Genomic DNA, 14,525 nt, shown 5'->3' with positions numbered 1-14,525 from the left:
ATTGAAATCTCCCATGACTATCATAACATTGCCCTTTTGACACGACTTTTCTATTTCCTGTTATAATCTGTGTTCCATTGTAATCTGTTGGGAGACCAATATATAACTACCATCAGAATCTTTTTACCTTTGCAGTTTCTTAACTCAGCCCATAAGGATTCAACGTCTTCTGATCCTGTGTTATATCTTTCTCTTGATTTAATGCAATTCTTTACCAGCAGAGCCACACCACCCCCTCTGCCTCCCTTCCTCTCCCTCCGATACAATGTGTAACCTTGGACATTCAGCTCCCAACTACAACCATCCTTCATCTACGTTTCAGTGATGGACACAACATCATAGCCAACAATCTGTAAAAGTGCAGCAAGGTCACCCACCTTATTTCTTATACTCCATACATTGATATATAATACTTCGAGTGCTGTATTTGCTACCCTTTTTGATTTTGCATCCCTGATGCACTGATACTCACCCTGCTGGTGCAATTACATCCGATCATCTGCCTGTCCTTGCTGACAGTCTGACTGCACACTATCTTTGCTTTTTTACCATCCATCCTATCCTGAGTCCCTTCGCTCCAGTTCCCACGCCCCTGCCAAATTAGTTTAAACCCTCACCAACAGATCTAACAAACCTGCCCACGTGGGTATTAGTTCCCCTCAGGTAGAGGTACAACCCATCACTTTTGAACAGGTCATATCTCCCCAATTATCCAACAACCTGAAGCCCTGCCCCCTGCACCAGCTTCTCAGCCACTCATTAATTTGCCAAATTATCCTGATTCTACCCTCACTGTTATGTGCACAGACAGCAATCCATAAATTACTACCCTGGAGGTCCTGCTGCTCAGCTTTCTACCTAGCTCTCTAAATTCTCTTTTCAGGACCTCTTTGCTTTTCCTTCCTATGTCATTGGTACCAACATGTACCAAGGCATCTGGCTGCTCTCCCTCCCTCTCCAAAATGTTGTGGACGCAATCCGAGACATCCCTGACCCTGGCACCTGGGAGGTAATATACCATCCAGGTGTCCCGTTCATGTCCACAGCATCTCCTCTCTGTTCCCCTGAATATTGAACCCTCTATCACTACTATTTCCTCTTTCCACTCTGCTGCACGAACCAGTCAGTGCCAGTTACCCAGTCTGCTTGGCATTCCCATGAGACGTCAGGGGTAAGTTTTTTACGCAGAGAGTGGTGAGTGCGTGGAATGGGCAGCTGGTGGTGGTGGCGGAGGTGAAAACGATAGGGTCTTTTAAGACAGTGGTCCCCAACCACCGGGCCGCAAAGCATGTGCTACCGGGCCACAAGGAAACAGTATGATTTGGCGATATGAAACTATGTGAGTCAGCTATACCTTTCCTCTTTCCCTGTCATGCCCAATATTGAACTTGAACGCACATCAGGTCATCAGTCGGTCATTAACCTACAACTACTCAATGAGTTAAAAACAAACGTCGCTTGAGAGTTTCTTTGGAAGAGGTGGTTGGGGGCATAAAAGGCCTAACAGTGATGATATTGCAGGGACAGCTGAGGCCGAGAATGCGAAAAAAAAAAAGAAAGCTTCCTTCAACAGAAAATACGACGAGTCGTACATAAAATATGGCTTTAATGCGACTGGTGACTCACACGCTCCAAGCCCCCTGTGTGTGATATGTGGAGACAAGCTGTCTAATGAGGCAATGAAGCCCTCAAAACTGCTTCGGCACCTTGAGTCCAAGTACCCTGCATTTAAAGACAAACCCGTTGAGTTTTTTCAGCGGAAAAAACGTGAGCAAGCGGGACAGAAGCAAGAGCTGAAAGCCAGCACCTCCACGAATGCTGCTGCTCTGAGAGTGTCGTACTGAGTGGCGAGCTGTATTGCTAAGGCTTAGGAGCCTTTCACTGTTGGTGAAGAATTAATTCTGCCTGCTGCCGAAGATATGTGCCGTGAACTGCTGGGAGAAGCTGCAGCTAACAAGATGGCACAGGTTTCTCTTTCAGCCACCACAGTTTCAAGGAAAATCGATGACATAGCGGAGGACATCGAAGCACAGCTATCCAGCTCAATGAGTCTACCGATGTCGACAACAAAGCAATACTGCCAGTTTACGTGCGATATATATTTCAAGGCGATGTGCATGAGGATCTGTTATGTGCACTGCCGCTGCCAACTAACACAACTGGGGCAGAACTATTCAAGTCTTTGAATAACTACATGTCAGGCAAACTGGACTGGTCATTCTGTGTTGAAATGTGCACAGACGGGGCTGCAGCTATGACTGGACGGCTGTCTGGTTTCACTACCCAAGTCAAAGAGGTTGCTCCTGAATCCCAGTCTACACACTGTATCATACACAGGGAAATGCTGGCTAGCTGAAAAATTTCACCTGATCTTAACAGCGTATTGAGGGATGTTGTTGAAGTTATCAATCACATCAAAACAAAGCCCTTAACTCACATCTGTTTGAGCAGCTTTGGGAGGAAATGGATGCAGAGCACAAATGCCTTCTCTTACACACTGAAGTCAGGTGGCTATCAAGGGGGAGAGCCCTGGCCAGGGTTTTTGAGTTAAGAGAGCTACTATAGAGATTTCTTTCAGGTAAAAAGTCACCACTGGCAGCACACTTCAGTGACAAGGAGTGGATAGCAAAACTTGGTTATCTATGTGACATCTTCAACCTGCTCAATGAACTCAATTTATCACTTCAGGGGAGAATGACAACCGTCTTCAAGTTGGCAGATAACGTGTCTGCTTTCAAAGCCAAACTGGAACTGTGAAGACGGCGAGTGGACGGGTATATTTGACAGGTTCCCAACATTAGCTGGGATTTTGGGAGAGACTGAGGCTGCACCGTCCTTCTCACAGCTGGTGTGTGATCACCTATCTTCGCTGTCGACAGAATTCGAGTGTTACTTTCCAACCGCAAATGACCCAAGACGTGCAAAAGAATGGGTCCATGACCCATTTGTGAATGCCCCCGGTGAATCATCCATGTCAGCGCGGGAAGAAGATCAACTCTTCGAGCTTGCAAATGACGGTGGGCTAAAATGTATGTTTGATATAACATCTCTGCTGGCATTCTGGATCGAAGTCAAGGCTGAATATCCTGAGATAGCCATGAAAACACTGAGAACATTGCTTCTATTTCCAACATCATATCTCTGTGAAGCAGGGTTTTCTGCAATGAATGCAACAAAAACTAAATTACGGAATAGACTGGACATAAGGAACCCCTTTCGAGTATCACTGTCTCCCATCACTCCTCGATGGGACTGTCTTGTTGCAGGGAAACAAGCCCAGGGCTCCCACTGATTCAGCGATATTGGTGTGTTGCAATGATTTTATATGTTCATGAGGAAAATATGTGCTGGGTGTTTAATATCCAAAGGTTACTTAAAATGTTATGATGCTAGTGACTTATAATTGACTTAACACTATATTCATGCAAGGAAAATATGAGCTGTGTGTTTAATATTAAATTTGTTAGATAAACCCTTTTAGAAATGAAATTGAGTGTTTGAGCCATTTATAAGTGACTTATAGTTGACTTATCACCTATATTCCGGTCACTATTAACGTCCCCCACCCCCCGCTGTCAGCCGGTTTGCAAGAATATTGTCAATATTAAACGGTCCGCGGTGCAAAAAAGGTTGGTGACCCCTATTTTAAGAGAATCCTGGATGACTACATGGAGCTTAGAAAAATAAAGGGCTATGGGTAAAGCCTAGGTAGTTCTAAGGTAGGGACATGTTCGGCACAGCTTTGTGGGCCGAAGGGCCTGTATTGTGCTCTAGGTTTTCTATGTTTCTATCCCCCTGGGAGGTCACCCCCCACAACAGTATCCAAAATGGTATACTTATTATTGAGGGGAGTGGCCATGGGGGTGCTCTGTGCTAACTGTCTAGTCTCCTGACAGTCACCAGTCACCCAGCTACTCGCCTCCTGTAACTTCAAGGTGACCGTGTGTGTGTGTGAATATGAAGGAGCAAAGGGACTGTTTCATTGGTACTGTTCTGCTGCACATTGAGGGCATGCTATATTGGCGCTGGAATATATGGTGACATTTGTGGGCTACCCCAGTACCTCCATATCCTTGTATATCCATAGCTTGTGTTGGTTGTTAATGCAAGCAATGTATTTCCCTCTGTGTTTTGATATACATGTGTTACATCGGAATCTGAATCTGAACCTTTCTTATTCGTGTATCTGTCTCGGTGTTTGTTAAACTTAGTGACTATGCCCACCTTTTGGCTTTCTGTGGCAACTCATTCCATATGCTCACCACCCTCTGTGTGGAAATGTTGCCACTGGTCCCTTGTAAATCTTTATACTTCCCATCCTAAATCTATGTTGTTCAGTTTCAGACTCCCCTATCCATGGCTATTCACCTCCTTTGGGCTCTTCACGATTTTATGTTCTTTCATAGCAGGGGTTTCCAACATGGAGTCCATGGGCCCCTTGCTCAGTGGCATAAAAAAAGCTGGGAATGCTTGTTCTATAGAGTCACACCTTAGTCTTCTTTGTTCTCGGAAAAAGGTCACTGCCTATCCAGTCTCTCCTTAATACTTAAGTCTGCCAGTCATGGCAATATCCTAGTAAATCTTTTACTCTCCCTTTCCAGCTTAATGACACACTCTCTTTGTTCTATCTGCTTTATGCCCAATGGAGTATTACTGAACTGTAGCCAGTGTTGTTGGAAATACAACTATGTTAAATAAGGCATAATTTTTGGCCAGAATATTGGGGTGACTCCCCTCTTCTTCAATATACAGTGGATTCTGGTTAATTGGGCTGTCAGTTAACCAGGGCAGCCACTTATTTGGGACATGTCTTAAAGAACAAAACTGAATCTAAATGTATGGGAAAATTGAAAAAAATCTGAGGTGCAATGTGACTTGGGGAGTCCTCAAGTAGGATTCCCTGAAGGTTAATTTGCAGGTTGGGTTTGTGGTGACGAAGGCAAATGGGATGTTAGCATTCATTTCGAGAGAACTGGAATATAGAAGTAAGGATGTAAAGTTCCAGGCTTTACAAAGCACTGGTGAGTCTCACTTGGAGTATTGTGATCAGGTTTGGGCTCTTTGTCTAAAAAAGGATGTGCCAACATTAGAGAGGGTTCAAAGGAGGTTTATGAAAATGATTTCAGGATTGAAAGGCTTGTCATATGTGGAGTGTTTGATGGCTCTGGGCCTTTAGTTGCTGGAATTTAGAAGAATGAGGGGAATCTCACTGAAACCTATTGGATGTTGATAGGCCTCGATAGAGTGGATGTGGTGAGAATGTTTCCTGTGGTAGGGGAGTTTAACACCAGAGGACACAGCCTCAGGGTAGAGGAAAGTCCATTTAGAACAGAGATGAGGAGGAATTTCTTTAGCCAGAGAGATGTGAATCTGTGGAATTCGTTGCCTCAGGTGGCTGTGGACGCCAAATCATTGGGTACATTTAAAGTAGAAATTGGTAGACCCTTGATTAGATATGGGGAGAAGATAGGAGATTAGGGCTGAGAGAGAAATGGATCAACCATGATGAAATGGCAAAGCAGAATTGAAGGGCCAAATGGCCTGATTCTGCTCCTATACCTTATAGTCTTATGGAACTGAGAAAATAGTGGATTCATTCCATTTATTTTGGTCACTGTGCTATTTAACTGGGACAGGAGGCAGTTGCCAAACAGTTTCTAACTACTTTCAGTCATGTGTACTTCCGTGGCCATTAGACATTACACCGTGTTTAGATCAAACTCTTCTCAAATGGCATCAGTAGCTTGTGCTTGTGTTCAAAGGGCAGTAATTTTTGTTACTGATATTTGGAAGAAGTAATCAGTAATACAATTCAGATGTGTTTTGCTCACTGCCAAACATTCTGGCTTGGAGATAGCAGAATTGGCCGAGAGTGAAAGTGAAAATATTTCACTCTTTCAACAAGTTAGGAATTATGAAGAATTCAAAGACACCGACAATCATCTTGAATATTACAATGAAAATGAAAATCTGATGGGTTCAGTCATCTAAGGCATTGTATGAAGGCAGTCCATTATCTGCACTGGGTGTTTGCACTGATCTTGTTCTTTTGGTGGCTGTCTGTCATATCTGACAATGACAGGGGATGTCTGCTGGAGAGATTTTAAAGTGGAAAAGCCACTGCACTGGGGTAGTTCCACTTTCTTGGCCTTGGAAGTCTGAGTCCAGTAGAACGAGAGGTTGTCAGAACTGGGATCTTCCTTGGTTGCAGAGGATGACCATGACTTTATCTGTCTCCTGTCATGCCCTTTGCACTCCACGTAGCATTGCAGAACACCTCGCTAGCCGTTGGATCTCGTCTGCCCTGTCCACCGGGCCCGACTTCACATGCTAAGACAGGCATGTCCCTCACCCTGGTTTAGCCTGCCTGTCAAAACAGTGTACAAATGCAAAATAGTGACAGTCAAAACAGTGACAGCTACTTGGAGCCACAGCTGAGCGCCAAGTTCTGGTGGGGACCAAAGGTGAGTGACCTTCGTGGACTGGACATGAGATGCCCCTTCACCAGAGGTACTACACCTCCCTGGACACCCCACGTGCCCCTTTGTTTATTTACAGTCAATGGAGAAAACATGGTATCGTAAACTGAATGAATTCTTCCGTTGATAACTATTAGGAAGACCACAATCATTACGAGTTTGAAGAAGTTTGGTATATCAACAAATACACTCAAAAACTTCTATGGATGTACCATGGACAGAATTCTGACAGGCTGCGTCACTGTCTGGTAAGGTGGGGGTGAGGTACGACTACTACACAGGACCGAATGAAGCTGCAGAGCGTTGTAAATTTAATCAGCTCCATCCTGGGTACCAGCCTACAAAGTACCCAGGATGTCTTCAGGGAGTGGTGTCTCAGAAAGGCAGCATCCATTATTAAGGACCTCCAGTACCCAGGGCATGCCCTTTTCTCACTGTTACCATCAGGTAGGAGGTACAGAAACCTGAAGACACACATTCAGTGATTCAGGAACAGCTTCTCCCCTCTGCCATCTGATTCCTAAATGGACATTGAACCTGTGAGCACTACCTCACTTTTTAATATATATTATTTCTGTTTTTTGCACGATTTTTAATCTATTCAATATACATAAACTGAAATTTATTTATTTACTTACTTTCTTCTATGTTATGTATTGCATTGAACTGCTGCTGCTAAGTTAACAAATTTCACGACGCATGCTGGTGATAATAAACCTGACTCTGAAATAATACACAGTTTTATAGTACTGTAGTGGTATGGGTATTCTAATTTGTTCTGTATTTCACATAAACGCATCAATTGTTACTTTGTTAAATGGTAGTTGTCTTTTTTATACCTATTTAAGTATTTCAATGAAACTTTGGCTAATTGGGACAGTCATTTAACTGGGGCAAAATGTACTGGTCCTGATTTGTCCCAATTAACCAGAATGCACTGTATCAACGAAGTAGAGACCAGGCCTTCAGTTTAACATAGTGTGTATCCACGAGACCACTGGAGGTTGGAGCTTGGAGACAACCTGCCCTGGGGTTGGAGGACTGTGTATGTGTGTGGGTGGGGGTGGTATGGTACTTGTTTCACTGGTGTTGCCTTGTTGCTTGGTATATCTTGCTTTGTTCTGTTCTGTGGGCAAGCTATATTGGCACAGGAATGTGTGGCAACCCTTCCGGGCTACCCCCAGCATAACCTTAGGTGTGTTGGTTATTAAAGCAAATGGCACATTTCCCTGTATGTACACGTGATAAGTGACTCTGACTCTGAGTCTAAATGTAAAGGCAGCACCTTTGTCGTGGGCACAAGTATGCAAAGATGCGATGACAAACCTTCTTCCAATAGCATCACAGGCACACAGCATCATATAAGTAGCTCAGACACCCAGAGCAGGATTTGAACCCACAGCTTTCTAACAGAAGGAAGAGTTGGAGTTCATAGCAACTGAATGTGTCCAGGTCATCAAGATCAGGGGTCTTCTGGACAATTTTTGAATTACTATTTGAATCAGTTTAGCTAACGTTCACCTGCTCTTAGGTAATTTGCAAAAGAGAGAGGTTAGTAGGGTACTGCTATGATTTTAGTAGCCTGGAGTCTGTGGTGTACAGCAAAGGACAGAGGCATAAAAAATTCCTCTCTAGTGAAGAGTAGTTTACCATATTCTTTCTTCTACTGAAGGAGTTGCTCTGTTCTTCACCTTTGACCTACACTTAGGCACCATCTTCACTGTTTTGTTCAGTGTTTTTGGTCCGTTTTCATTTGCTTTGTCTAAGTGATGATCACCTCAAAAGAATGGAACTTTATGATACAGGCCCCTCGGTGAGTTTCTCAGTCACACGGATGGGCAATTGGAGACAATAACAACACACACAAAATGCTGAAGGAGCTCAGCAGACCAGGCAGCATCTGTGGAAAAAAGTACAGTCGATGTTTCGGGCTGAGACCCTTCAGCAGGACTTTCTAATAGAAACAAAAATTGGAGCCAATAGCAACTGAATGTCCTTGAATCACAAGGGAATGGGAAATGGTGAAGGAGGAGGAGCTTTTCCGGAAATGCTGAGGGAGAGGGGGCATTGAGTCTGCTGGAGTCATTACTGAATCCGCTGATCCCGGTGTCACCTCCTGTATATTGGTGAGACCTCATGTGGACTGGGAGACCACTTCACCGAGCACCTACGCTCTGTCCGCCAGAAAAAGTGGGATCTCCCAGTGGCCACCCATTTTTAATTCCACTTCCCATTCTCACTCTGACATGTCAGTCCACGGCCTCCTTTGTTGTCGTGATGAGGCCACACTCAGGTTGGAGGAGCAACACCTTATATTCCATTTGAGTAGCCTCCAACTTGATGGCATGAACATAGATTTCTCGAGCTTCCAGTAATGGCCCCTCTCTCTTCACCACTCCCCGTTTCCTTTTCGCTCTATCTCCTTATCTGCCTATCTTCTCCCTTTGATACTCCTCCCCTTTTCTTTCTTCTGTCCTCTCCTATCAGATTCCCCCTTCTCCAGCCCTGTATCTCTTTCACCGATTGACTTCCCAGCTCCTCCCCCCTCCCCCCAACCTCCTGTTTTCACCCATCACCTTGTGTTTCTTCCTCCCCCCTCCTGCTAACTCTGACTCCTCATCTTTTTTTCTCCAGTCCTGATGAAGGGCCTCGGTGCAAAACGTTGACTGTTTACTCTTTTCCAGAGATGCTGCCTGGCCTGCTGAGTTCCTCCAGCATATTATGTGCATTGTTCATTTGAATAATCTACTGGATTGTTGAATATGGCTAATAGAAGGGGGAACTAGTAAACATGGGCAGCCTGGTAGTGTAGTGGTTAGTGAAACCTTTACAGTTCGGTTCAATGCCCGCCGCTGTCTGTAACGCGTTTTATGTTCTCCCCATGACCGTGTGATTTTTCTCCGGGTGTTCCGATTTCCTCCCATATCGCAAAGACATACAGGTTAAGGGTAGTGAGGCATGGGCATCCTACGATGGCATTGGAAGTGTGGAGACACTTGCATGCTGCCCCAGGATGTCCTCAGACTATCTTGATTGTTGACACAAACAATGCATTTCACTATTTGTTTCAATTTTTCAATGTACATGTGGCAAATAAAGTGTATCTTTATTTAATGTGGCATATTCATGTTTTCAGGCTATTGATAAGCTCCTATACAAGAGATTGGTCAACAAATAATTGGGAGGTAATTGACTATGAATCAGAAAACAGAGTGGGAATAAATGGACCCTTCCTCAAACTGACTGCAGAGGTGGGTACTGATAATAAGACTTTCTTTTTGGTAATACCTTTATGGTATTTCTGAATGTATTTACCAGCTAGTGTAACTGTTTGTAGGGTTGCCTTTTGCCTTGAGCAGAAGAAAAACATCAACTTTATTTATTTCCACCATTATTTTTGAGGAAATAGTAGAAAAGCAGAGGTTTCTTCAAGTGGTATGAGATTGAAAGATCTGGTCTCCTGATCAAAAGGAAGTTATATTTCAGACGGGGAGAATGCAGCGAATGTTTACCAGAATAACCCTTGAGACTGAAAGTTTGCCTTTTAGCAGAGATAAAGCAGACTTGGCTTTCACTCCCTTGAGTTTGTAAGATTAAGAGGTGATGTCTTTGAAACATACAAAATAAGGATTCGGCCATTCAGAACTGAGTTCAGAAGCAATTTCTTCACCAGTGGAACTGCAAACAATGCTGTCAGGCACAAAGCAAGTGTTTAATTTCCCTGCCTCACTCACATTATAAACTCTCCTATGTCTGTCTGAACATAACCTGCCTGTCCCTTTGGCAGACTATTTCTTTTAACAAACCCACTGAAGATCTCTCTGTTTTAATATTTTGACGTGTGGGCACATCACATGAATAGGAATGTACAATCCACCTTCTACTTGGAAAAGAATTAGGAGGGGGAAAACTGAACCATGAAATATCCTTCCAAGTAGAATTAAAGAGAATCCCTGATAAACCAGAAAAAGAGGGTGATAAATATTTATCAATAAGGATTTTAGAAAGACATTTGACGGTTTCCTGCAGATCTGAAGGTGAAGGGACATGGGATCAAAGGTTACTGGCTTAATAGAAACATTGAAACATAGAAAACCTACAGTACAATACAGGCCCTTTGGCCCGCAAAGCTGTGCCAAACATGTCCTTATCTTGGAAATTACCTAGTATTATCCACAGCCCTCTATTTTTCTAAGCTCCATGTACCTATCCAGGAGTCTCTTAAAAGACCCTATCGTATCTGCCTCCACCACCGTTGCCGGCAGCCCATTCCACGCACTCACCACCTTCTGAGTAAAAAACTTACCCCTGACATCTCCTCTGTACCTACTAACAAGCACCTTAAAATTATGCCCTCTCACGCTAGCCATTTCAGCCCTGGGAAAAAGCCTCTGACTCTCCACACGATCAAAGCCTCTCATCATCTTATACACCTCTATCAGGTCACCTCTCATCCTCCATCACTTCAAGGAAAAAAAGGTCGAGTTCACTCAAACTATTCTAATAAGACATGTTCCCTAATCCAGACAACATTCTTGTAAATCTCCTCTGCACCCTTTCTATAGTTTCCACATCCTTCCTGTAGAGAGGCGACCAGAATTGAGCACGATACTCCAAGTGGGGTCTGACCTGGGTCCTATACAGCTGAAACATTACCTCACGGCTCTTAAACTCAATCCCACGATTGAGTGGGACAATGCACCATATGCCGCCTTAACCACAGAGTCAATGTGCACAGCAGCTTTGAGTGTCCTATGGACTTGGACCTCAAGATCGTTCTGATCCTCCACATTGTCAAGAGTCTTATCATTAATACTATATTCTGCCATCATGTTTAACCTACCAAAATGAACCATCTCACTCCTATCTGGGTTGAACTCCATCTGCCACTTCTCAGCCCAGTTTTGCATCCTATTGATGTCCCACTGTAACCTCTGCCAGCCCTCCACACTATCCACAACACCCCCAACCTTTGTGTCTAACCCATTAGTAAATTTACTAACCCATCCCTCCACTTCCTCATCCAGGTCATTTATAAAAGTCATGAAGGGTAGGAGTCTCAGAACAGATCTCTGAGGCACTGGACTGGTCACTGACCACCATGCAGAATAAGACCCATCTACAACAACTCTTTGCCTTCTGTGGGCAAACCAGTTCTGGATCCACAAAGCAATATCCCCTTGGATCCCATGCCTCCTTACTTTCTCAATAAGCCTTGTATGAGGTACCTTATCAAACGCCTTGCTGAAATTCATACACACTACATCTACTGCTCTTCCTTCATCAATGTGTTTAGTCACATCCTCAAAAAATCCAATCAGGCTTGTAAGGCACGACCTGCCATTGACAAAGCCATGCTGACTATTCCTAATCATATTATGCCTCTCCAAATGTTCATAAATCCTGCTTCTCAGGATCTTCTCCATCAACTTACCAACCACTGAAGTAAGACTCACTGGTCTATAATTTCCTGGGCTATCTCTACTCCCTTTCTTGAATAAGGGATCAACATCCACAACCCCCCAATCCTCCGGAACCTCTCCTGTCCCCTTTGATGTTGCAAAGATCATTGCCAGAGGCTCAGCAATCTCCTCCCTCGCCTCCCACAGTAGCCTAGGGTACATTTCATCCAGTCCTGGTGAATTGATGCTCAATTTTCAATTGAAAAACAATTTTCAATCTACTATGTTATCCCTACAATCACCAAGGTGTTTTTCCATAGTGAATACTGAAACAAAGTATTCATTAAGTCCCTCTGCTATCTCCTCTGGTTCCATACACACTTTTCCACTGTCACAATTGATTGGTCCTGTTTTCTTATATCTTATCCTCTTGCTTGTCACATACTTCTAGAATGCCTTGGGGTTTTCCTTGATCCTGTCTGCCAAGGTCTTCTCATGGCCCCTTCCAGCTCTTCTAATTTCATTCTTAAGCTCCTTCCTGCTAGTCTTATATTCTTCTAGATCTCTTACATTACCTAGTTTTTTGAACCTTTCATAAGATTTTCTTCTTTCTTTTCCTCAACAGCCATTTGTGCATCATGATTCCTGTACCTTACCATCCTTTCCCTGCCTCATTGGAATGTACCTGTGCAGAACTCCATTCCCTGAACATTTGCCACATTTCTTCCATACATTTTCCTGAAAACATCTGTTCCCAATTTATGCTTCCAAGTTCCTGCCTGATAGCCTCTTATTTCCCCTTACTCCAATTAAACACTTTCCTAACTTGTCTGTTCCTATCCCTCTCCAATGCTATTGTAAAGGAGATCGAATTGTGATCACTTTCTCCAGAATGCTCTTCCACTGAGAGATCTGACACCTGACCAGGTTCATTTCCCAACACCAAATCAAGTACAGCCTGTCCTCTTGTAGGCTTATCTCCATATTGTGTCAAGAAACCTTCCTGAACACACCTGATAAAATCTACCACATCTAAACCCCTTGTTCTAGGGAGATGTAAATCAATATTTGGGAAATTAAAATTTCCTGCCATGACAACTTTATTATTATTACATCTTTCCAGAATCTGTCTTCCTAACTGCTTCTCAATGTTCCTGTTACTATTGGGCGGTCGATACAAAACACCCAGTAGAGTTATTAACCCCTTCCTGTTCCTACCTTCCACCCACAGAGACTCAGTAGACAATCCTTCCATGACTTGCTCCTTTTCTGCAGCCGTGACACTATCTCTGATCAGCAGAGCCACGCCCCCACCTGTTTTGCCTCTCTCCCTGTCCTTTCAGAAACATCTAAAGCTTGGCACTTGAAGTAACCATTCCTGCCCCTGAGCCATCCAAGTCTCCGTAATGGCCACAACATCATAGCTCCAAGTACTGATCCACACTCTAAGCTCATCCGCTTTGTTCATGATGCTTCTTGCATTAAAATAGACACATCTCAAACCGTCGGTCTGAGCGTATCCCTTCTCTGTCACCTGCCTATCCTCCCTCTCACACTGTCTGCAACCTTTCTCTGTTTGTGAGCTTCCCAGCTTCCCCTTCCTCTGTCTCTTCAGTTCGCTTCCCATCCCTCAGCAATTCTAGTTGAAACTCTCCCCAATAGCCTTAGCAAACCTCCCTGCCAGGATATTGGTCCCCTTCGGATTCAAGTGCAACCCATCCTTTTTGTGCAGGTCACACCTGTCCCAAAAGAGGTCCCAATAAACCAGAAATCTGAAACCCTGCCCCCACTCCAATCCCTCAGCCACGCATTTATCCTCCACCTCACTCTATTCCTATACGCACTGTCGTGTGGCACAGGCAGTAATCCCGAGATTACTACTTTAGTGGTCCTGCTTCTCAGCTTCCTTCCTAACTCCCTGTAGTCTGTTTTCAGGACCTCACCCTTTTCCTACCGATGTCATTGGTACCAATATGTACCATGACCTCTGGCTGTTCTCCTTCCCACTTCAGGATATTGTGGACGCCATCAGAAACATCCCGGATCCTGGCACCTGGGAAGCAAACTCCCATGTTTCCGTGTTTCTTTCCTGCATTCAGAGAATCACCTGCCTGACCCCCTAACTATAGAGTCCCCTATCACTGCTGCCAACCTCTTCCTTTCCCGACCCTTCTGAGCCACAGGGCCGGACTCTGTGCCAGAGGCACGACCACTGTTGCTTCCCCAAGGCAGGCCGTTCCCCCCCAACATTACTCAAACAGGAGTACTTATTGTTAAGGGGGACAGCCAAAGGGAGACTTGTCCTTCCAGCTCCTAACTGTTACCCACTTATCTGTCTCCTGAGGCCCCGGTGTGACTACTTGCCTATAGTTCCTATCTTTCACCACCTCACTCTCCCTGACCAGATGAAGATCACCAAGCTGCATCTTCAGTTCCCTAACACGGTCCCTAAGGAGCTGCAGCTCGATGCACCTGGAGCAGATGTGGCCGTCTGGGAGGCTGAGAGACTCCAGGACGTCCCACATCTGACCCCCAGTACAGAACACCGACCTCACATACATACTTCCTGTCTATATTCTACATAGACAACTACCTCGCCTTGACCCATTATCGCCGAAGCCCTCCTACTCTGTCTCCCTCTACT

General features: G+C 44.4%; 1 long non-coding RNA gene across 1 annotated transcript in view; it reads left to right on the top strand.

Annotated features, from left to right (window-relative positions):
• LOC132397982 (uncharacterized) overlaps positions 1-14,525 on the top strand; it is a 157,709-nt gene that overhangs the window by 30,105 nt on the left and 113,079 nt on the right. The window contains exon 2 of the long non-coding RNA XR_009513501.1: positions 9,616-9,730. This is a non-coding gene — a long non-coding RNA (uncharacterized LOC132397982). The remainder of the gene's footprint in view (positions 1-9,615; positions 9,731-14,525) is intronic.

Source organism: Hypanus sabinus, chromosome 8 (genome assembly GCF_030144855.1).
Source record: "Hypanus sabinus isolate sHypSab1 chromosome 8, sHypSab1.hap1, whole genome shotgun sequence".
NCBI lineage: Eukaryota > Metazoa > Chordata > Chondrichthyes > Myliobatiformes > Dasyatidae > Hypanus > Hypanus sabinus.
This window is presented reverse-complemented; position numbering and strand designations above follow the sequence as displayed.